We start from the raw sequence: 24309 nt of genomic DNA on the forward strand, positions 1-24309 counted from the left end.
ACGGATATCGATTCTAATCCTACTTTACATATAGGCCCCAATTCTACTTTCTTAAAACAGGGCAGATTGAGGGAAGAGAATCCTTCACCTCCAGGTATGTTAGCAAATCTACATGAGTCATGTCATGAAGTCTTACATGCAATCATATTCAAGATACATTTTAATTGCGATGCTAAGCTGCCTATTGTGGGAAAAGCCTCAGAAATAAGGGAGATAAGTGTTACCCTAAAATCAGCCCAGAAAGAATCACAGCAGGGATATATAAAACTACTTCAAATATTAGTATAGCTCTTGGTTTTGATTAAACATGTTATATATATATATCTAATATGTTGATATAACTTAATACCTTAGGTCAAGCTCTGTATATTTATTTATAATTAATAAATAAATAAATAAGATAATCAGATTTAATAAATAAATCAGATCATCCTTATGTTATAATCAAAAAGATGTTTTCAGGGACTTCAGCTGCCATCTTTGGAATATGATCCCTTTGGGTAGATAGGCTTTCATATATATAGATTTTTTCTTATATATATTTATATTTCATATAAATATTTCATATATATGGCCAGGCGTGGTGGCTCATGCCTGTAATCCCAGCACTTTGGGAGGCCGAGGTGGGCAGGTCATGAGGTCAAGCGATCAAGACCATCCTGGCCAACATGGTGAAACCCCGTCTCTACTAAAAATACACAAAAAATTAGCTGGGCTTGGTGGTACGTGCCTGTAGTCCCAGTTACTCGGGAGGCTGAGGCAGGAGAATCGCTTGAACCCGGGAGGTGGAGGTTGCAGTGAGCCAAGATTGTGCCACTGCACTCCAGTTTGGCAACAGAGAAACTCTGTCTCAAAAAAAAATTCATATATATATATATTTATGGGGCTTGACTGAAGGTATTAAGTTACATTAAAAGTGGTTTAGGTTGGGGTTCATTGCCAATGAAAATAAAGAAGAGTTGAAGTAGGAAATGTGTGTGGAACTCAGCCAAGCACTGTCTAGGGAACAGTGAGTCTTAATTATAAATATTATTATGGTACTACTATGAGGATGAGTGTTTAATCTACCTTATGGTTAATGAATTCATCCTAAGATGAATGTGTCTTCTCTCATCATCCCATGCTTCCTTAGCAGTGTTTCAGTTATGGTTCAGCTTCTCACTATAGATCTACCTAAGGAAAGAAAAGATATTGGTCATATCAACTTACACACACTACTGCATATGAACTCTAGTCTATAGATTAAAACAGATTGATAATTTTTACTTTAAATTTCACAAATTTTGATTATAACTTTGCACACAGTTATCACTAAGCTTAATGAATGCAAATCTGATTTTCAGTGACAAACCTGTTCGTGTTGTGTTCTTGAAATCAATTATCTGAGCTACCAGACCTGCAGACCTGAGTCTACACAACAATAGATTATCCAAAACAGTGTCCCCCAGTGATCCCTTTGGGTGGATGGGATTTCATCATTTTTTACACATCTACATTGCTTTGTCTCACTTTTGAGTTTATAAAGAATCATTTAAGAAACCAGTCTCAAAGGATCTCCTTTAGGTTTCTTTCTCATTGGTGCTCCGACTCCCCTCTAAACACATTCTCTTCCCCCACTGTCAATAAAGCAACTCTGAAACTTTCAAAAGGTTAGGAATTTTCTGCTTATTTTGGAAATTTTAGGGTGACGTACACCTCAACGTGTTCTTCAATCATTTTGCTACATTGATCAGATCAATCTTATGCTATACTTATAATCAAAAAGATGTTTTCAGGGACTTTGGCCATATATTGTATTAAAATAAACATTATTATATAAAATTTCATACCATGAGCCATGGATTATTTTAGATAAATAATCCTGTTTTAAAACTGTTTATCTTTTCAAGATTCCAGAATTAAATTCTGTAGCACAATGAGGTTTTTTTTTTAGCATAATGGAGATTAATATTGAATGTAAATAATCCAATGTTTTCAATGTCCATTTCCCCACCTCTAAATAATAAAGCATTTTTCATTTAAATATAAATAATTCTATGAAAAATTCCTCTTGGTGCTTACAACAAGGAAAAAAAATCTCTCCTCTTGCCTTCGTGCATTTCCTTTAGGTAATAAAACTCCTAAAATACTTCAGATGAAATTTAGAACTTGGTTGCTATAGCTTGCATTTTCTCATATAATATTCTCATTGATCTGAAAGTTCTTTTATTTGTCGGTCTGTCTTATTGTATGTATGTGGTTTTTTTCAGTTATTTGAATGATTTTTTTTGTATGTGTATTTATTGTAACCTTCCTCAAAACACTTTCAGAAAGTAGAAAACAAACTATAATCATTTTCTGCCTTAGGACAAATATAAGATAGTATGTTTCATCACCTATATATATTTAAGGTGTGCTACATGATATACCCTATTAATTACTGTTTTAACATTATTTTACATATATATTATAAAAACATGGTCACTTTTTTTCCTTTTAGAGGCTGTTAGGATGTAAGTTATGGATTCCTTCCATTTAAACTACCATAACTGAATTGTGGTCTATTGTTTTCTCTTCTCCAAGGGGACTTCATACTCATTAGCTATGTCCTATAAGATATTTTGCTAGATCTGACATGGGGGAGACATTTATTAAACTAATGAAAATAAAATTTCACAGACAACCTTGAAATGCCAAATATCTGCTAACAGAAAGTCCACCAGCAAACAAATACATAAGAAAAACAGGGATGGTTATGTGAAGATACTAGGCAGCTAAGTGTAACAAAGTAAAGAGCTTGATTACCATGGTAATGATCTGATCACAGCACCTTGGCAGTGGAAACTGTGTTTTATGATCAAGAAACTGAATCTCCAGCCAAATCTTGGTTATCAGAAAACAGCTGCAGAATGGAGAAAACATTTTATTTATATCTGAAATAATCCCCAGCCTTCTGATGACACATTAACCTGATATTTATCATAAGCTAAGCTGAGAGTATATGAACTAAGAAAGGATTCTCTAACTTGTCTACAGGATAGGGATCATTTCCTTTCCCTGAAAGCTGGAGATGAAATCCTGTGTGTGTGGGAGGTAATGAAATCTCATTGGATTCTGAACAGAACAGAGAGGATTTAGTGATCTTCATTTAAGCTCTTGATCCATCAGGTTTTTCCAGCCAACCGAAGAGAAGATTAAATGGCAAAAGACACTGATTTAGAGATCTACCAAGTTAAGGTTTTGGGAACTTGCCCTAATTGGCCCAATACCTAAAGTTTGAACCCTGGAGTTACACAAAGATTAAACATGACCCCAAAGATTGTGTTAGTCCTTCAGTCACATAAGGATGCATGTATTGGTAAATATGATAGTTCTGAACTATACTATGTAGTAATACATTAAGAACTCTGATTTTGTATCAAATTACATTGGCCCAAATCATAACTCTACTTGTTTCATCTGGACAACCAGCTCAACTAAGAAGGATAAAAGAAAGGGAGATGGCATTTACTGAGTATCCACTACATGTTAGCATTGTTGCTATTACTTTTCAGATACTCTACTTACTTTAAAACTCAGACTGTCTCTAAGTGGACAGTACTATTGATTCAAGACAATAGTGGTAACTGAAAGTGCATGGAAATGAAGTAAATTACCTATGCTCTGTTTTATCCTACCTGTACCCACTTCCAACCTAAATTTTACCCAGATATCTAAAGTCATCACATAACATTCTTACTCCTCTCCACCAAACAAATTAAAGAATATGTGCAAACTACATAAGCATGTGTAGGGTTTTAATTAGCATTGCACTATATTTATAAAATGGTTTAAAATTTGGAATCTTTTTAATAGTGGATCTATCCAGTAATAAAAGAAGTCACTCTAGGTTTATTTTTTTATTTTTTTTTTATTTTTAATTTATTTATTATTATTATACTTTAAGTTGTAGGGTACATGTGCATAACATGCAGGTTTGTTACATATGTATACTTGTGCCATGTTAGTCTGCTGCACCCATCAACTCGTCATTTACATCAGGTATAACTCCCAATGCAAAATGTTCTGCTGTAGCGTTCAAAAGATTTTGGTAGCAAAATAAGCTATAAATTTAACATTTAAATTTTAATTACCCAACTTTCTGAATACTCCCATAATTCTTTAAATGTTTGTTTTTTGTCTGTTTTGTGGAATTTTTTATGTATAGAGCCATATCATGTACAAATGAAGATGTATTTGTAACCTTTTCAGTATTTATTACTCTTATTTTTCCTTGTTTGTTTTTGCTAACATTTCCAAAATGTACATAAATAATAACATTTTAGATAGCTCTCTCTTTCTCCAAATTTAATAGAAATGCTTCTGGTCTTTTATCATTTAGTGTGTGTACATATATGTGTGTGTACACACGTGTATGTTAAGTTGAAGAAAACACACATTTATTGAGGATTAAGGAGATATCTTTATGTTCCTCTTTTAGTAAAAAATTTTATTATTAGGAATGAATAAAGTTTATCAAATGCATTATCAACTTCTATCAAAATTACCTTATAATTATTTTGACATAATGAAATTCTCATATTAACCATTCTTGTAGTTGTAGTATAAATACAAGTTTGTCTTAAACCTATACTCTTTTAATGTAATTCTGGATTATATTGTCTAATATTTTATATGGAATTTATATGTAACCATAAAGAAGCAATATTCAGGTGTTTTTGTTTGAATAATATAACTGTATTGTAGCTTCATATAAACATCTTTTATGTTTTTCTGCATTCTTTATGATTTGAAGGGTTAATGCCATAAAATCTATTCCCAATAATTTGAATGAAATGATATGAAAAACAGCAGTATAGGTTTTGACAGAGTAGTTCCTTTGACCACAATCTCTAATTCTTCCAGAGTTAAATGCTTTATTGTGGCTTTTTAACTGTACTTGAGTCAAATTCAGGATTTTATATAACACTGGAAAAGCTATTAGCGCAGAGTTACAGAAAATAATCTCCTATAATCCTTCCATTTTTGCATGAATTTGTTATTTTCCACTTTCTCATATCTAATTTTGCTTAACTATTTATCAAAAGACTACCTTTTAGATTTATCTGTCAATTGCTCTTCTCTCTTTTCTTTTTATTTCTTACTTCCTAAAAAAAAAAACCAGTTTTAGCTTATTTCATTTAAGGTATTTCTAGATTTCTTTATTTTTGTCATAATGTATCAACCAGAGAAGCAGAACCAGTAGGGTAGCTATGTATAGGATAGGCATGTGTAAGATAAGTATACATAAGAGATATAGACATAGATATATTAGAGAGCGAGATTGATCTTATTCAAAGAAAATGATTGTGTTGGCTGGCTAAGGAAGTCCAATATCTGTAAGGAAGGAAGTTAGGAAGGAATTATCATAAACATGTTGGGGCCGGGTGCAGTGGCTCACGCCTATAATCCCAGCACTTTGGGAGGCCGAGGCAGGTGGATCACGAGGTCAGGAGTTCAAGATGAACCTGGCTAACACAGTGAAACCCCGTCTCTACAAAAAATACAAAAACATTAGCCAGGCGTGATGGCAGACACCTGCAATCCCAGCTACTTGGGAGGCTGAGGCAGAGAATTGCTTGAACCCAGGAGGCAGAGGTTGCAGTGAACCAAGATCACGCCACTGCACTCCAGCCTGGGCGACAGAGCAAGACACCGTCTCATAAAACAAACCAACCAACAAACAAACAAACAAACAAAAAACATGTTGGAACCCATGGACATGGGTCAAAACTATGCCTACAGGCAGTCAGGAAGGGACAATTATGAAAAAGACAGAAGTTGTCCATGGCACAGGTGGACACTACTGTACACAGGAAGAATATCTTCTCTGTCACAGGAAAGCCTCAGCCCTGCTTTTAGACCTTCTAACTGATTAGGTCAGGTCCAACCTGATTGAAATCAATTAATTAGAGTTTAATTACATTACAAAATCCCTTCACAGCAAAACCTAGATGAGTGTTTGAATAACTGGGGACAGTAGCCTAGTCAAGTTGACATATCAAAAAAGCTGTCAAACATGTATTTCTCTGTGTATCTGGTTTTCCTTTCCAATGACTTCTAAAGTAAACTGTCTTTGACATTTGACATTGCAACCTTTATAAATGAAAATATCTTATTCAAACTTATTTTCCTCAGTTAATTTCTAAAATGAAACCCTGACTATTAATTTCTTCCTCCCAATTTGTGATAGCGTAACTCTGGTTTTTGCTGATCCCTCTTCAATTAACTTTCTCTGATATTTGGGGTAAAAGAAATTTGGCAGTGGATTAAAGACTTAAATCTAAGACCTCAAACTATGAAACTACTACAAGAAAACATCAGGGAACCTCTCCAGAACATTGGTCTGGGCAAAAATTTCTTGAGTAAAACCCCACAAGCACAAGCAATCAAAGCAAAAATGGACAAATGGGATGATATCAAGTTAAAAAGCTTCTGCACAGTAAAGGAAACAATCAAAAAAGTGAAGAGACAACCCACAGAATGGGAAAAATATTTGCAAACTACTGATCTGACCAGAAATTAGTAGAAATATTAGTAATATTAATATATATTAAAAACTAGAATATATAAGGAGCTCAAACAACTCGACAGGAAAAAAATCTAATAATCTAACTCTAAAATGGGCAAAGGATCTGAATAGACATTTCTCAAAAGAATACATACAAGCATATGAAAAGATGGCAAACACGCATAGGAAAAGGTACTCAATATCACTGATCATCAGAGAAATGCATATCAAAACTACAATGAGATATCATCTCACCTCCATTAAAATGGCTTATATCCAAAAGACAGGCAATAACAAATGCTGGTGAGGATGTGGAGGGAAGGGAACCCTTGCATGCTGTTGGTGGCAATGTAAATCAGTACAACCACTACAGAGAACAATTTGGAGGTTGCTCAAAAAACGAAAAATGTAGTTACCATATGATGCAGCAATTGCACTGCTGGGTATATAACTAAAAGAAAGGAAATCAGTATATTGAAGAGATATCTGCACTCCCATATTTGTTGCAGCACTGTTCACAATAACCAAAATCTGGAAGCAACCTAAGTGCCCATCAACAGATGAATGGATAAGGAAAATGTGGTACATACACACAATGGAGTGCTATTCCACCACAAAAAGAATGAGATCCTCTCATTTGCAACAACACGGATGGGACTGGAGGTTATTATGCTAAGTGAAACAAGCCAGGTACAAAAGGATAAGCATCGCATGTTCTTATTTATTTATGGGATCTAAAAATCAAAACAACTGAACTCATGAAGATAGAGAGTAGAAAGATAGTTACTAGAGACTAGGAAGGGTATTGGGGGAATTGGGGGAGGTGAGGATGGTTAATCAGTACAAAAAGTAGTTAGAAAGAACAAGGCCTAGTATTTTATAACATAACAAAGGGGCTATATTCAATAGTAATTTAACTCTACATTAAAAAATAACTAAAATAGTGTAATTGGATTGTTTGTAACACAAAGAATAAATGCTTCAGGGGATGGATGCCCCATTCTCCATGATGTGATTATTAGGCATTGCATGCCTGCATCAAAACATCTCATGTACCCCATAAATATATATACACTTACTATGTACCCACAATTTTTTTAAAAAAGAAATTTGTCATCTAATTTCTGGGTCATATCTTTCCGCAAATAGATGTTCTCTTATCTCCTATTTCTACCATCCTCAGCTCTGCTTTGGGTTTGGAAAGCCAAACGCACCAGAGATCTGGTGCCTGCAAGGTTAGACTTTGCTTGTCTTGTAAAAACAAGTTTAATGTGTATAAGTAAGAGTTCATAATAGTTTGAAATAATATAGGGGAATATAAGCCAGCATAGAGCTGAAAATATCTTAACATTACTGTTCACAAAGGCCATTAATTCATCTAATCATAAAAATTTTTCCTTTGGCCCTAGTCCCCGCCAAGGTGAAACTTCTGGCATATGTGTGTGTGTGTGTGTGTGTGTGTGTGTGTGTGTGTATACACATACATATATATTATATCTACATATATAATTTATGTATATGAATCATATATATGGATATATATGTATATGGATATATATGAATAATATATATACATATATCATAATCTGACAAAATAAATTTTCCATCTGCTTGTACTTTATTACATATAACAATTCAACTCAATTTATCCAAGACATGGTCTTATATTTCTCCATCATAAGGGCAATTATATAATTTTTAAAATAACAAAATCATTTGCACTAACAACAATTTATGCCTGAACCCCATGCCCGAAGGAGAAGAGATAAGGCCAATTTGTGTTTTCTTTTTCTTTTACTATGTGAATTTATTTACTGGGATTTTGGTTCTAGTCCACTAGAATCAAATTACAATTATGCATACATAATGTAGCTTTTGTTTCAGGAATTGTAATCTGCATATTATCTTCTGTAATAGCATTAATCAAAATCACTTAAACATCCCTTTATCTACATGGATAAGGTTTGCATTGCAACTTCTTTTGCATATACTTCCCTGCTTGTCTTGTTTATACAAGAAGAGTTTTCTGGACTAGCGCAAGGATGGTAAATTTCCAAGTCTCTTGTTTTTGAGAATTTGTCATCTTGTTTGTAAAAGGCAGTTTAGTTAAATTTAGGATTGCAGTGGGATATATTTCTCCCTGGAAAAGTACTAGATAGGAGTTCCAGGAGCAAAGAGTACATGAGGAGCAGCCACTGTTCGTGCTGGGACTCAGGGGCACTATCCAGTCATTATCTAGCTCTCATGCAATGATCCCAGAAGAGTAGAAGCCAACCAAAAATTCCCTATGGGAAAACATGGTCCTTGCAGCACAAGCCTGAGGCGGCACAGGTGGCCAGTGGTCCTTCAGGCTAATTTATAGCCCTCCAGATGCCGACCCAGACCCTTAGGGGCACCAGCATGACCAAAAACTGGTGTAGCGAAGGCCTTGGAAGCATCAGACTGCTTACCTAAGACAGCCTAAAAGAACCCAGGGCCCTGGCAGCAATCATCTCACCCCTATGAAGAGCCTTGGGGGACCTTTCTGTGACGCGGGTGCTGCGGAACCCAGAGCTATCAGCAGAACTAGCCCGTTTGGCCTGGGTCCATCTCACCCTCAGAATCCAGGACTCTTTCAGACTTGTACCTGCCACCTCAGTCGCATCCGAGAGCACTTCCGGACACTTTCTGTCCTGGCGCTGGGGGCCTAAGAGCCCTTTCTGAAACCAAACTGCACGCGCACTGGTTTCCAGGGGTGCCTTACAGGTTATAACCTGCTCCTTTCCGTGGGTAACAGGGATCTACTGACTATCATGCTTCCAGAGTCGGGGCGGGGGGCGGGGGCTTAGGGAACGCATTTGGTCTTCTTAATTCCATCCGGCTAGAACCCTGGGGAATCTTCTGTCCCCCAAACTTCCCACCAGCTAGGGTTCCGAGTTGCTTCCTACCACAAGACTGTGCGAGCACTGGGGAACTGAGAGGTTCTGCAACCCACTGGCCCGCCGGCGATGTAAAGAACATTTCCAATACCGATAGTGGCTTCTTGCAGGGAAAATAGAATCCTTTCGGGACCTTCGGCGTCATCCAGCAATCTAGGGAATATTGAGCCCACTAGGCCACCGTTTCTCTTTCGCACAGGTGCCCTGGAATCTTCCGGTCACCAGCCAGCCATCTCCCCAGGGTTCCGGGGATTCCTAAGTCCCCCAGACAGTCCTTATGCGACGAAACCCTGGGCTCCTCCTTTTAGGCTTTAAGTAGCACGAGTCCTTTCAGTTTGAGTCTATTTCGCTTTCTTAGACCCTGGGACTCTTCCAGATAACATACCTGCTACCGTATTGGGGCAGCGAGGAGGGCACTGTTGGACAATATCTACCCAGGAACTGCTGCCCTAGGAACCTTTTTTTTGGTGACCAGAATGCCCACGACATGAGATAACAAGGGACCCTAACCAGCTTTTGTGCAGCGGAATATATGGCCCCAAACTTCTAGCATGTTGCTACTATGGGGCGCCTTTTGGCAGCTGTACTCCATGACACTGATGTCAAGAGGTCCCTTACGGCCCTAAGTTTCTGAGATCGTTCCTGCCTACAGTCCACAGACATGCTTGGTACCTGGTGTTTTCTGCTCGTGAGTTCTTCTAATGTAGAAACCTGTGCAAGTTTGGTCCAAGTACAGACCTCACGCTGCGGTATTGCGGGGACTTTGCGTTTAGAAATTGGAGCAATTTTGGCCACACTGCATACCCGTACATTCGTTCCGCTTCCCCTACGCCCCCACCCCCAACCCCTGCCGCCAGTGTGGGTGCTTAGAGGAACCTTCTGACTACTGACATGGTCCCTTGCTAGGTTTCTAGGGCCCCTTTTGGCCCGGAAGCATCTGGGTTGCCTGGAAAACAAAGGTTTGTAGGCCACTGGCCTGCCTCTATGATGCAGAATCCAGAACCCTTCCAGTTACCAAGCAGGCTTGGTGCTAGAAAAAGAATCTGTGTCATGTCCAATCTTCATTGCCTGTATGCAATTGAATCTGTAACTCTTTTGATTACATACCTGCCCACGTGCTGGTGTTCCTGGAGACCTTCTGAACAGCAGCTGGCCCAGTCCCTACATTCCATGCATCCTTATGGTCCCAGTGTGACTGTGAGCTGGGGCATCTTGTACCCTTGCACCCCTCACCCTCCCTACAGGTTTCAGAACCCAGAGCGCACTGGACGTTGTGTCCATCCCCACCTCTAGGGCTCTGTCCATTATTCTGGACTTACCCTGCCTGAACACTGGCACCCCAGGAGCACTTCCAGATACATTCTGCAGTGGTGCTGATGCCATGCAGGCCCTTTCTGAGGCTAGGCTACATTCTGCACTAGTGCTGATGCCATGTAGGCCCTTTCTGAGACCAGGCTGTCTGCCCAGTGGGTTCCAAGATAGGCCTTATGGGCACTAGCCTACATCCATGCCATGGATCACAATTCCCTAAAGGCAGTGGTATAGTTTGGATATTTGTCCCCACCCAAACCTCATGCTGAAATGTATTCCCCAATGTTGGAGGTGGGGCCTGGTGGGAGGTATTTGGATCAAAGGGGCATATCCTTCATAAGTGGGCCATCCCCTTGATGTTAAGTGAGCTGTGGCCCTGATTTCACAAGAGATCTGGTCCTTTAAAAGTGTGTGGCACCTCCCCCCAACTCTCTCTCTCTTTTACTCTTGCTTTCACCATGTGATGTGCCTGCTCCCCCTCTGCCTTCTGCCATGATTGGAAGCTTCTTGAGACCTCCTCAGAAGCAGCTGCCACTATGCTTCCTGTACAGCCTGCAGAACTGTGAGCCAATTAAGCCTCTTTCCTTATAAACTACCCAATCTCAGGTATTTCTTTATAGCAATGCCAGGACGGCCTAATACAAGAAGACATCCATCCAGCACTCTAGTACTGGGACCCCTTTTCTCCACTGCCCCTCTACCAGGGCATTGCTTCAAAATCCTCTGGCCACTAGACTTACACCAGCTAGGGTTTTTAGATTCCTGCTATCACACATCCTGTGCCTCTGGGGAAATGAGAGTTATCATATGATCCACCTGCCTTCCTGTGGTGAAAGGAAAGCATTTATTTATATTTATATTTAGGGAACTGACTTAGGACAGGGAAAACGTGAGTTCTTCAGGCCTTGAGCTAGCTGCAAGTTCAGGAATTATGAGCACTAGCAGCCATCAGCCCCTCTTGTGGCTGCCCCAGGGACAGGACAGGCCTTTGGGGAGAGGTTTGGGGAAGGAAACCTGTGGCCCTTCCAGTCCTGTGACCCCATTTGCAATGGTACCAAGAATCCCTGTGGACCTTCCCATCACCCTCTGGGCTAGCACCTGTGGTTTCCTGTGTCCTCACAGTCTGTTGACTGGTTACTCATCAGCTGGGGAACAATGTATACTTGCGACCATCATACTTTATTTAGGCTGTGGAATCCAGACACCTTGGGCATTATGTCTATCTCCATCCCAACATTCAGGATATTTAGGATTCTTTTGAACACGTGCCATGCAGGACACTGCTGCCCTGTGGAATCTTTATGAAGCCAGGCTGCCTTCACACTGGGTTCCAGGAGAGCACTTATGGGCAGTTGCCTGCACCCTTGTGTGGAACACAGGGTCTTGTTAGTAACCATCCATTCAGAACCACTTCCCTACCATACCTCCCTCTTTGTGGTACCCTGGGGAACCTTCTGGTTTTCATACTTCTGCCAGCTAGGGTTCCAGGTTTCTTGTTGGCCTCCAGCAAGGGGTGAACAACCTACCTGCATGAGCTGGAAAGAAGAGCATTTTTGGCCACAACACTTTCATTGGGCAAGTGAACCATAAGCCCTTCTTGCCTTCAGCCAAGCTTCAAGTTCAGAAATTATGACCACTCTCGGCCACTGTCTGTCCCTTGCAAGTGCACCCCTAAGAATCTTCCTGTCCATAGTCTGACTGCTCACTAGGGTTCTGGTGATCCTTCAGTCCCTACCACCATCCTTCCCCCAGTGCGTGTATCCTGGTGAATCTTCTGACCACGGATGTGCCCCTTCATTTAGGATTCCAGTACTCTTTCTGGCCCCATTATCTCATGTACCTGAGAAACAGAGGTTCTTCGGTCATCAACCCACCTGAGTGATTCAGACTCCGGAATCCTTTTGATTACTGGACAGGCCACGGGAACTTATGTTTCTTCTGCTCCTCAGCTAGTCCGTGTATGAAATTTCAGTCACCGGACTGCCCACATGTTAATGTCCTTGGGAAAGCAAAGTTTCTTTTGTGACAAGTCTGCCTTCCTGTGGTGGAAGAAGAGCATTTACCATTGGGCCACCGGCATTCTGCAGGAGAACCATGAGCCCTTTAGGCACTGAGTGAATTCACAGTCTCAAGAATCATGATTTTTTCAGCTACTGTCTGTCCCTTTTGTGGGTGTCCCCAGGGAAGCTTCCAGCCACCTATCTCTGCTCTTGCCAGCATTCCAGGGATCCTTCATGTCCACATACAATCCTTTTAGGGTGGAAACAGGGCTTCTCTTACTAGGGCCGTCAGCAGGACTAGGCCTTTCAGCCTGGGTCCATCTCAACCTCTTACACCACAGGATCCTTTTGGACACATGTCAGCTACTCCGATGGTGCCAGGGGCAGGGACAGAGGACTTCTGGACACCATCTGCCCCAGCACTGCTACTTTGGGAGACCTTTTTGCGTCCAGACTGACTGTGAATTGGGGTCCTATGGGCCACAGCAAGATCACATACTGTGGAATATGTGGCCCTAATTGAGAATCATGGTAACAAGACTCTAGAGCTCTGGAACCCCTTTTGGCACCTGTACTTCACGGTGTTAGTGACTTCAGGGCCTTTCTGGCCATAATGTTTCTGGGTTCTTTCCTGCCTGGCCATGCTTGGGTTCTGAGAGGCTTTTGGTCATGAGTTTGCCTGCCTGCTTGCTGTTGGAACTGGAGCAAGTTTGGTCACCCTATACACCTCATAGTGGGGAAGCCTGTGTACTCTGCTTTCACGGATGAGTCATTTCGGCCACTGTCCTTTTCCCCTACTAAGCTAACCATGTGGGTGCCCTTCGGAAATGTCTGATCCCCTACGTGCCTCCTTGCTAGGGTTCTGTAGCACCTTCTGACCCAGAGTCATCAGAGTTTCCTTGGAATTAAAGTTTCTTCGGCCACCAGCCTGTCTGCATAATGTAGAATCCAGAATCCTTTACACTTACTGGGCAGGCCTAGCATCAAGATCCTAATGGTCTTTCCTGTCCTACCTTACACTGCTTGCAATGGAACCAAGGTTTCTTTTGGCATAGTTCTTTCCCACTCATTAGTGTCCCTGGGGACCTTTTGATATCTGTCTAGGCCTGCCACTATGTTTCTGTGTGTCCTCATGGCCCCTATGCTCACCCCAACGCTGTTTACTGGGAAATCCAGTCCCTTTAGGCATCATGTCTATCCCCATTCCGACCTATATGAGCCCATGGGCTCTTCTTCTGTACACATGCTGTTTAGGGAACTGGCACTCCAAGTCCTTTCTGGAACCAGATTGCCTGCACACTGGGTTCAGGAGAGCCCTTATGGCCACTAGCCTGCACTCATACAGTGGAACACAGGGCCTTGTTTGCAACCATCTATCCTGAACCTTAGGACACAAGGGCCTCTTTTTGCTATCACATCTCCATCTTTGGAGTGCCCTGGGGAACCTCCATCATATTTCTTGCCAACTATGGTCACAGGTTTCCTGTCAGCCCTTAGCTGTGTATGCCCTAGGTAACCAAGGGTTCTTTAGGGACCAGCCTGCCCATCCTAGGTGGAGAAGAGACTATTTGATCATAGCCCTACCGTCTTGCAAGGGAACCATGAACTCTTTGGGCCTTCAGGCAGACTAAAAGTTCAGGAATCATGATCCCTCTTGACCACCATCTGTCCCTCATGAGTGTGCCCTGGGGAATCATCCTATCGACAATCTGACCCCTGCTAAAGTTCTGGTGATCATTCAGGCCCCTACACAGTTAATTTTTTGGTGTGAATAACATGGTGAATCTTCCCTCGTTAGGATTTTGGGACTCCTTCCCGTCACAAGTCATTGTGCGTGCTTGGGAAGGTTCTTTAGCCACCAGCCTACCTGCACAATTCAGAATCCAAAAGCTTTCTCGTCTCTGGCAGGCCTCCCACTGACAAGCCATTGGTTCTTCCTGCTTTCAACTACCCCATGTGCAATGAATCCTAGAACTCTTTCAGTCGCTTCCCTCCCAATGTTAGTGTGCCTGGGGAGCTTTAGGACACCAGCTGTCCTGGCCCCCGGAGTTCCACATGTCCTTATGGCTTCTAGCCTGCCTGAAGAATTAGGGAACCACATACCCTCTGTTCATCAATCACCCTTTCTATAGGTCTGGGAACACAGACCCCATTGGACGATCCCTACCTCTCTTGTGTACCCTTCTGACCATCACTTTCCCTCACATGCTGTGGACCTGTACTGTTTGGCATCCAGTCATCCTGAACTCTAGGACCCTGGCTGTTTCTTTGTAGCTGTACCAGCCAGGGCACTGGCACCCCAGAAACACTTCCAGAAACATTCTGCCCTGGCGCTGCTACCCTCTGGACCCTGTGACCAGACTGCCTCCACATTGGGTGCCAGGGTAGCCCTCATAACCTGCTCCCATGTGGTGGAATACGGGGCCCTATTGACAAACATCCATCCAGAACACAGATGCACAGGCCTCTTTCCACCAGTGCATCTCCATCTGGGATGTGCCCTGCAGAAACTCCCTAGTCACCATATTTCCTGCTCCTTAGAGTTCTGGCTTTCCTTGTGGCTCACAGGTTGCCTGCGTGCTAGGGTACTGAAATCTCTTTGCCAATTTTTCCTCTGCTTGCTGTGGAAACAAGAGCACATTTAGTTATATTACTGGCCTCCAGATAGGAAACTATGAGTTCTACATGCTCTCAGTTAGCTATCAAGCTGAGAATGCAAAAGCCATTTTGTTCACCATCCATCCATGGAGCTGGTGCCCTAGAGAAACTTCTGACCAACAGTCAGCCTGCTTCCTAGGATTCCAATTTTTTCCCCACAACCCTGGCTGCCTTTGTGTTGGTGATATGAAGGTTCATAGGCTGTCCAGTCTTCTGTGGAATCCACAGCCTTTTGGGCATCATTCCATCTCATCCTGTGCTATCTTGGTGCCATTCTGGACACTTGCTTGGCACAACGCTGGTGACCAGATTTTTTTTTTTTTTTTTGAGATGGAGTCTTACTCTGTCGCCCAGGCTGGAGTGCAGTGGCGTGATCTCGGCTCTTTGCAAGCTCCACCTCCTGGATTCACGCCATTCTTCTGCCTCAGCCTCCCAAGTAGCTGGGACTACAGATGCCCGCCACCACGCCCAGCTATTTTTTTTTTTTTTTTGTATTTTTAGTAGAGATGGGGTTTCACTGTGTTAGCCAGGATGGTCTCGATATCCTGACCTCATGATCCGCCCGCCTCGGCCTCCCAAAGTGCTGGGATTACAAGTGTGAGCCACCACACCCAGCCACTGGTGACCAGATTTTTTGTGCCTCCATAGCACAGGAGGAGGCAGGTGTTCATAAGTGCACCTAGAAACCTATTGTGAGGGCTATCCGGTCACCAAAAGGGCCCCAAAAGGACCTTGCAGCAGTGCATGGGCAGAAGTTTCCGGAAGAGCCCTGGGGAGGCAGAGGGTGGGATGATGCAAAACTGAAAGAGTTCCATATCAGACAGGATGGCTAATAGCCAATGATCCCTGTTTTCAAACACACAGGATTTAGTAGAGGGCAGAAGGCCCCCTTGGACACTAACACATGAGAAGTACCTTGGTCAAAAGGGTACTAAGGGCCACAGCACACAGGCTGGCTTATGGCCAACAAGGTCTTGTGTTCCATGGCACAGGAGCATGCTAGTGTGCCCATAAGTGCCCCCAGGAACCCAGTGTGTGGGATGCCTGGTTGCTAAATGGGCAAGTAGGACACCGGTGTAAGGGCAGGAGTTTCTAAAAGTGCCCCTGAGGCACAAGTGTGCTGGTAGGCTTGTGTCCAGAGGAATCCCAGGGACAAAGAAGGTGGAATGACCAATGTCCAAAGCACCCTGGGTTCCACAGCCTATAGGGACAGTGATAGTCAAAACAGTACATCATTCCCTAGCACACAGGCAGGCTATAAGGACCTGTGGAACCACAGTGGGAGGGCTGGCTGGTGGTTGGTATGTTGCTAGAGATACCAATGCATGGGAAGGACAGTAGAAAAGCGTTCTAGGTTCCACAACACAGAGATTGATTGAAGGCCAGGAGGGCCCTTGGTTCCCCAGTGAGAGACCTGTGCTGTGACGAAAAGGTTCTAGTTTCTGCATCACATGGGCAGGTTAGTTGCTGAAGAACCCTCAGTTCCCTGAAAAGAGGACAGAATCGGGGCCAGAAGGAAACCACAAACCCTAGGTAGTGGAAGATCAGCTGGCTAGGGAGCTTCCTAGGGCACCAGAGCAATGGAGGTACAGTGTCTAAAAAGGCCTCAGAGCACCAGCATTCTGGATGGGCTTACGAATAGAGTCAATGTTGTATGGCAGGGGAGTTGGCTAGTGACTATATGAACCCCCAGGATACCAGGGAGGAGCAGTCTGGTCACTGATAGAGTATCTAGGGCACCAGTTCATGGGGCAAAGCATGATTGGAAGTACCCTCAGGGTGCCAGCACCAAGTCAGGCATGTGTCCCTAAGCGTCCCTGGCCTGCAGTGCATGATAGGGATCAACGCTAAAAGGGATCTAAGTTCCATGACAGTTCAGACTGCTGGTGGCCCTGAATCTTTATACCCTCAATACAAAGGCAGGCTGTGGAGGTTGGTGAGGTGAAGGGACTCTGGAAACCCTAACGGGCAGGCTGACTGATGGTCAGAAGGTTCCCCAGTTCTGTGGACAGACCGTAGGTGAAAAGGTTTGCTTCCTCAGCTTGTGGGCTAGCAGAGGATCTGTAGGGCCCACAGTTCTGCAAGAGGCCAACTTGACTGAAAGTGTTCTCTTTTCCACAGCAGGCACCAGGCTGATCCCCAAAGAAACCTCAATCCCCCAGCAAACAGACAAGCTGGGTGACAGAAGGAAGCTAGGCACCCTTAGTGACAGGATGACTGGTGGCTGGAAGTTTCCCAAGGGCACAAGTATGCTGGAGGTTTAGTAACAAACAGAGCCCCATAGGCTGGGCATGGTGACTCAAGCCTGTAACTCCAGCACTTTGGGAGCCCTAGGCCAGTGGATCACTGAGGTCGGGAGTTTGAGACCAGCCTGGCCAACATGGCAAAACCCTGTCTCTCTTAAAATACAAAAATTAGCCGGTCATGTTGATGCACACCTGTAATCCCAGCTACTTGGGAGGCTGAGGCAGGAGAATCACTTGAACCTGGGAGGCAGAGGTTGCAGTGAGCTGACATTGCAGCACTACACTCCAGCCTGGGTGACAGAGCAAGACTCTGTTTCAAAAAAAGAAGAAGAGGGTTTTGTGTTAATTTGCTAGGGTTGCCATAATAAAATACCACAGACATCGTGGCTTAAACAACAAAAATTTATTTTCTCACAGCTCTGGAGGCTGGAAGCCTAAGATCTGAGTGTTGGCAGGTTTGGTTCCTTCTGTGGGCTCTCTCCTTGGCTTGCGGATTTCTGGGCTTGCAGATTCCTTGACTTGCAGCCTTCTCAATGCGTGCCCTCACTTGATCTTTCCTCTGTGTGTACAGGTTTGTGTTCAAATTTCCTCTTCTTATAAGAACATTATCATCTTATATGACATTAAATCATATAGGATTATGGCCCAGCCATATGACCTCATTTTATTTTAGTTACTTCTTTAAAGACCCTGTCTCCAAATACAATCATATTCTGAGATACTGGGGGTTTGGACCTAAACGTGAACTTTGGAGGGCAAAACCCAGCTCATAACATACCCCCTTGTACAAACAATATGGATAAATGGTTGTCAATGGGGTCCTACATTTTACAGCACAGGAACAGGCTAGTGCCCATAGGGTCTCTAAGACCCCTGTGAATGGGCAGTCTTGTCACCAAAAAGGCATCCAGGGAACCAATGCGGGGACAAACTTTGACTGGAAGTGCTCTGCCAACACCCTGCCAGCCACATGTCAGTTAAAACTCTCAAATCTGAAGAAGGTAGAATAGACTGAGGAAGAAAGGACTCTCAGTTCAACACCAGGCAGGGTGCTGGTCAGAAGAGTACTTGGTTTGTTACAATCCAAACTCGCAGCAGAAACTAGGTACAAACAGGCTTGTACCTAAAAGGACCCATGGACGCTATGCAGCAGGCTGGCTGGTATTTGATAGTTCCACAAGGATGTTAATGAAGGGATGTCAGTGGCTGAAAGAGTACTAATTTTCATTGCACACTGGCTAGTTAAGGATGGAAAAGGCCATCGAAAGGAAAGGCATAAGGCCTATTCAATGACCAAAAGGATTCTGGTTTCATCCCACTGGAAGACTAATGGCTGAATAACCTTTGGTTCTGCAGCATACAGACTCAACTGGAGCTGAATTGACCCCTGGATATCATGCTGATGGGAAGTGGCTGCCTGAAAATTTCCCCTGAGCAGGAGTATTAGGGGTATGGTGGCCAAAAGGGGCATCAGTGTGCTGAAGAGCTGGCTGCCAATTGGAAAAATATTTCACAGCACAGAAGCAGACTAGTGCCTATAAAGGTCCCCATACTATCAGAATGTGGGTAGTCCTCTTGCTGAAGGGGCATCCAGGGCACCAGTAGATGGGCAAATTGTGTTTAGATGTTCTGCCCCTTACTAAATCCTGTGTGTTTGGAAACAGGGATCATTGGCTATTAGCCATCCTGTCTGATATGGAACTCTTTCAGTTTTGCATCATCCCACCCTCTGCCTCCCCAGGGCTCTTCCGGAAACTTCTGCCCATGCACTGCTGCAAGGTCCTTTTGGGGCCCTTTTGGTGACCAGATAGCCCTCACAATAGGTTTCTAGGTGCACTTATGAACACCTGCCTCCTCCTGTGCTATGGAGGCACAAAAAATTGGAATATAAGGTCCTACTGGCAACAATCTGTCCAGAGTGCTGGTGTGAGGGAGCTCTTTCTGTCACCATATCTCCACTCGCTTTCACTGGTATTCTGGGGAACCTTAACAACCACCGAATTTTCAGCCACCTAGGGTTTCAGGGTTTCTATCAGCCAAACCGTGTCCATGTACTGGGGAATCAAAGAGTTTCTGTAATCAGCTGCTGTCTGCCGTGGAAATGAGAGCACTTTTGGCCACAGCATAGACCAACCATAAGGAAACCATGAATCCTATCAGCCCTTAGACAGCACACAAGCAGAGGAATCAAGAGCCATTTTGTTCACTGTCTGACCACCAAACTGGTGTCCTGGGGAAAGTTTTGGCCAGCAAAAGTCCTTCTCATGAGGGTCCCCAGGGTACTTCTGCTTCCAGCCTGACTTTGTGCTAGGGAAACAAGAGTCTGTGGAGTATCAAACATCCTGCGAGATGTAGAACTGAAAGCACTTTCAGTCTTGGCCCATCTTAGTTTCTGTGGCCCCATGGCTTTTACAGACATGTGCCTGGAAACAAATTGGTGCCCCAAAGGCCCTTCGACACACAGCATCCCCTTGGATGATCTTTTAGTTACCAGAAAGCCTCACACTAGGTTACAAGGGACCCTTATACACCAGTTGTCTTCTGCGCTGTGGAATTTAGAGTCTTATTGTCAACAATCTGTCCAGAAAGCTGGTGATTTAGGGCAACTTTGACTGACATACCTTCATCGCAGTGGTGACTTGGGGAAGTTTCTGTTCACAAGGCTCCCCAACTCCCTGAGTTCTGGAATTCCTTCTAGCACATCTGACTGTGTGCTGGGCAACCTAGGGTTCTTTAGCTACCTGCTGGCCTGCCTGCAATGGAAGGAGAGTGATTACGGTCAGGGCACTGACATCTGCCACAGGAACCCTTAGCCCTTCGTGCGTTCAGGAAGCCCACAAGTCTGGGAGTTTTGAGGCCTCTTGGCCACCATCTGTCCCTCACAAGGGTGTCCAGGGGTCCTTCTTTTGTTAAAATAAAATCACGTATTTATTTTTTAATTTTTGTGGGTACACAGTAAGGGTATATATTTATGTAGCACATGAGACTTTCTGATACAGGCATGCACAACATGGGGAATGGGGAATCCATCCCCTCACACATTTATCCTTTGAGTTACAAGCAATCCAATTACACTCTTTAAGTTATTTTAAGATGTACAATTAAATTATTATTGACTATAGTCACTCTATCGTGCTATCAAATAGAAGATCTTATTTATTCTTTCTCTTTTTTTCTGTAACCATTAGCCAACCCCACCTCACCCAAGCCCACAACTACCATTCCCAGCCTCTGGTAACCATCAATCTGCTCTCTATGTCCATGAGTTCAATTACTTTGATTTTTAGATTCTGCAAATAACTGAGAACATGTGATGTTTGTCTTTCTGTGCCTGGCTTATTTCACTTAACATAATGATCTCCAGTTCCACTCATGTTGTTGCAAATGACTTGCAACAGAAACTCATTCTTTTTTATGACTGAATAGTACTCCACTGTCTATAAGTAGCACATTACATTTTCTTTCTCTATTCATCTCTAGCTCTTTTATGTGATGGAACCTGCGTTCCTCCTACTAGACTGTCAGCAGGACCAGGTATTTCCACCTGGGTCTATTGTACCCTTTCAAGGTTCAGGACTCTTTCCGACATGAGCCTGCCACCTCACTGGTGCCTAAGATTGCACTTTTGGACACCATCTGCCCTGACACTGCTGCCCAGTAAGCCCTTTTGGTGACCAGACTGCCCATGCACTGGAGTTCTATGGGTGGTTAACAGTATCCAGACCCTGTGCGGTGGAATGTACAGCCTTTTTGAGAACCATATTTCCAGGATACTGGTGCCTGTTTTGGCCCTGTACGCCTACCACAGTAGTGTCATGAAGGCCCTTTCAGCTCTAGACATTTCTGGATTTCCTTCTGGCACACAATACACAAGCATGCCAAGGGCCTGAGGTTTCACCAGTCATCATTTTGCAAGCCTGTTGTTGAAACTGGATCATGTTTGGTCACAGTACAGGTCACTGCAGGGGTACTCTGGGCCCTTTTTTCCACGAAGTGTCCACCCTTCTCCTATTGAGAGGACCTGTGAAAATACCTGACCATAAGCATGCCCGCTTGCTAGGGTTCTGGAGTTCCTTCTGGCCCAGAATCATCCTGTGTGCCTGGAAGCCAAAGGTTCTTCAGCAATTAGCCTGCACATATGATGTGGAAAAGAAAACCCTTCTCTTCCCTACAGGCATGGCTCTAGGGAACCAATGACCCTCTTAGCCCTCAGCTAGCCCATCTGTAATGGAAACTGGAACTCTTTGGTCACTGACTTTGCCATAAATTCTGTCCCTGGGAACTTTCTGAACACCAGATGACTTGGCCCTTAAGCGCTGCTGGGTCTTCATGGTCCCCAGCCTGTCTGCATGCTGGGCAACTGCATAGCTTTTGGACCACAATCTTCTCTGTAGGTTGTGAAGCCTAAATCTGTTGGGCATTGAGTACATTCCTACCTCTAGGACTCTGGAGTTCTTCTAGACATGTGTTGGACAGTGCACTGGTACCCTGGAGAACTTCCAGACACATTCTCCACTTGTACTTATGCCCCATGCACCTTTTCGGAGACCAGACTGCCCACACATTAGATCCCAGTGAGCTCTTATGGGCACTAGATCCATTATTATGGAATTAGGGACCTACTGGAGATCCCAACACAGTGGTGCCTTGGAAACCCTTTCAGCCATGCTATCTCCAGAGTGCTTGTATGTCGGGAAAACTTCAGGCCACCAGTTTTTCCTCAAAATGTAGGGTTGGGGTATTTCTGCCTATCCCCAGCCCATCTTCTGCCTGAAGAACCTAGGGTTCTTTGACCACGAGACTGTCCATGGCTAGCAGAAATGAGAGCATTTTAGGTCACAGTACTGGCCTCTCCTAGGGGTACCATAGGGTCTTTCGGACCTCAGTGTGCCTTACAAGTGAATAAAGCAAGAGACATTTGGCCATTGTTCAACAAATTAGTGCTCCAGGGAACATTTCAGGCACCAGACTTCCCATTAGGAGAGTTCTGGCCTTCTTCCTGCTATATCCTACTGGCATGCTGCTGATCCAAGTGTTTTTTTTTTTTTTTTTTTTTTTTTTTGGCCATCAGCCTATTGCCTGCTGTGTCAACTACAGCACATTTGATCATAGATCAAAGAGACAAATGTAAAACACAAAAAATATAAAAACTCCTAGAAGGTAACATAGGTAACATAGTACAGAATCTAGGTAACCTTGGTTTTGGCAATGACTTTTAAGATACAACAGCAAAAGCATGAGTCATGGAAGAAAAAATGGATAAGTTAGACTTCACTAAAATTTTAAAATGCCCTGTAAAAGACACTGTTAAGAGGATGAAAAGACAAGCCACAGACTAGGAGAAAATTTTTGCAAAAAAAAAAAACACAAAAAATAAAACCAAAAAAAAAAAAACCATATTTGATAAAGGACCAGTATCCAAATTACACAAAGAACTCTTAAAACCCAACATTAAGAAAGCAAACATCCCAGTTTAAAAATAGGCAAATGACATGAACAGACACCTTGCCAAGGAGGATGGCTAATAAATATATTAAAAGATGCTCATCATCATATGTCATTAGGGAACTGCAAATTTAAACAGGTTACCACTGCACACTTATGAGAATGGCTAAAGTCCAAAACGCTGACATCAGATACTGGAGAGGCTATGAAGCAATAACCTTAATTCATTGCTGGTGGGTGTGCAAAATGGTACAGCCACTTTGGATGACAGTTTGACAGTTTCTTAGAAAACTAAACATACTTTTACAATACAATCCAGGAATTTTCCTTCTTGGTATCTACCCAAATGAACTGAAAACTTATATACACACAATAGAACCTGCACACAAATGTTTCTAGCAGCTTGATTCACAATTGACAAAACTTGGAAGCAACCAAAATGTCCTTCAATAGGTGAATGAATAAACAAACCATGGTACAATGGGATATTATTCAGCAATACAAATAATATGAGCTATCAAGCCCTGAAAAGGCACGGAGAAGCCTTAAATGCATATTGGTAGGTGAAACAAGGCTACAATCTGTTTAATAACAATGATTTGACATTTGGGAAAAGGAAAAACTATGCAGACAATGAAAAGATTAGTGGTCACCAAGGGCTCAGAGAAAGGGAAGTAGGTATGAAGAGGTGGAGAACAAGGGATTTTTCGGACAGTGAAACTATTCTACAATGGTGGCTGTGTGTGGTGGTTCATACCTGTAATCCCAGTGCTTTGGGAGACTGAGGCCAGAAGTTCAAGACCAGTCTGAGAAACATAGTGAAACCCTTTCTCTCTCTCTCTATCTATCTATCTATCTATCTATCTATCTATCTATATGACATTTAAAACACTGTAATGGTGAATACATGTCATTACACATATGTGAAATCCCAAAGAATGCATAACACCAAGAGGGAGCCCTAATGCAGACGGTGGACTATAGTTAATAATAATGTACCAATATTGACTCATCGATGGAAACAAATGTGCAACAATAATACAAGATATTGATAATAGAGGAAACTGTGTGTATGAAATGGGGAAGCAGTAGGAACTCTATGATTTCTTCTCCATGTATCTATAAACCTAAATGTGCTCTAAAAATTAAGTCTACTAGTAAAAAAGAAGAAAAATATCAAATCAGTAACCTGACTTTACACC

The 24309-nt window shown here is 42.9% G+C and overlaps 1 long non-coding RNA gene across 1 annotated transcript in view; it reads right to left on the reverse strand.

Annotated features, from left to right (window-relative positions):
* The window catches only part of LOC108583877, a 321421-nt gene extending 320316 nt beyond the window's left edge, over positions 1-1105 (reverse strand). Inside the window, exon 1 of the long non-coding RNA XR_001898697.1 lies at positions 1069-1105. This is a non-coding gene — a long non-coding RNA (uncharacterized LOC108583877). The remainder of the gene's footprint in view (positions 1-1068) is intronic.
* Between the last annotated feature and the right edge of the window lie 23204 nt (positions 1106-24309).

Source organism: Papio anubis, chromosome X, assembly GCF_008728515.1.
Source record: "Papio anubis isolate 15944 chromosome X, Panubis1.0, whole genome shotgun sequence".
Taxonomy (NCBI): Eukaryota; Metazoa; Chordata; class Mammalia; order Primates; family Cercopithecidae; genus Papio; species Papio anubis.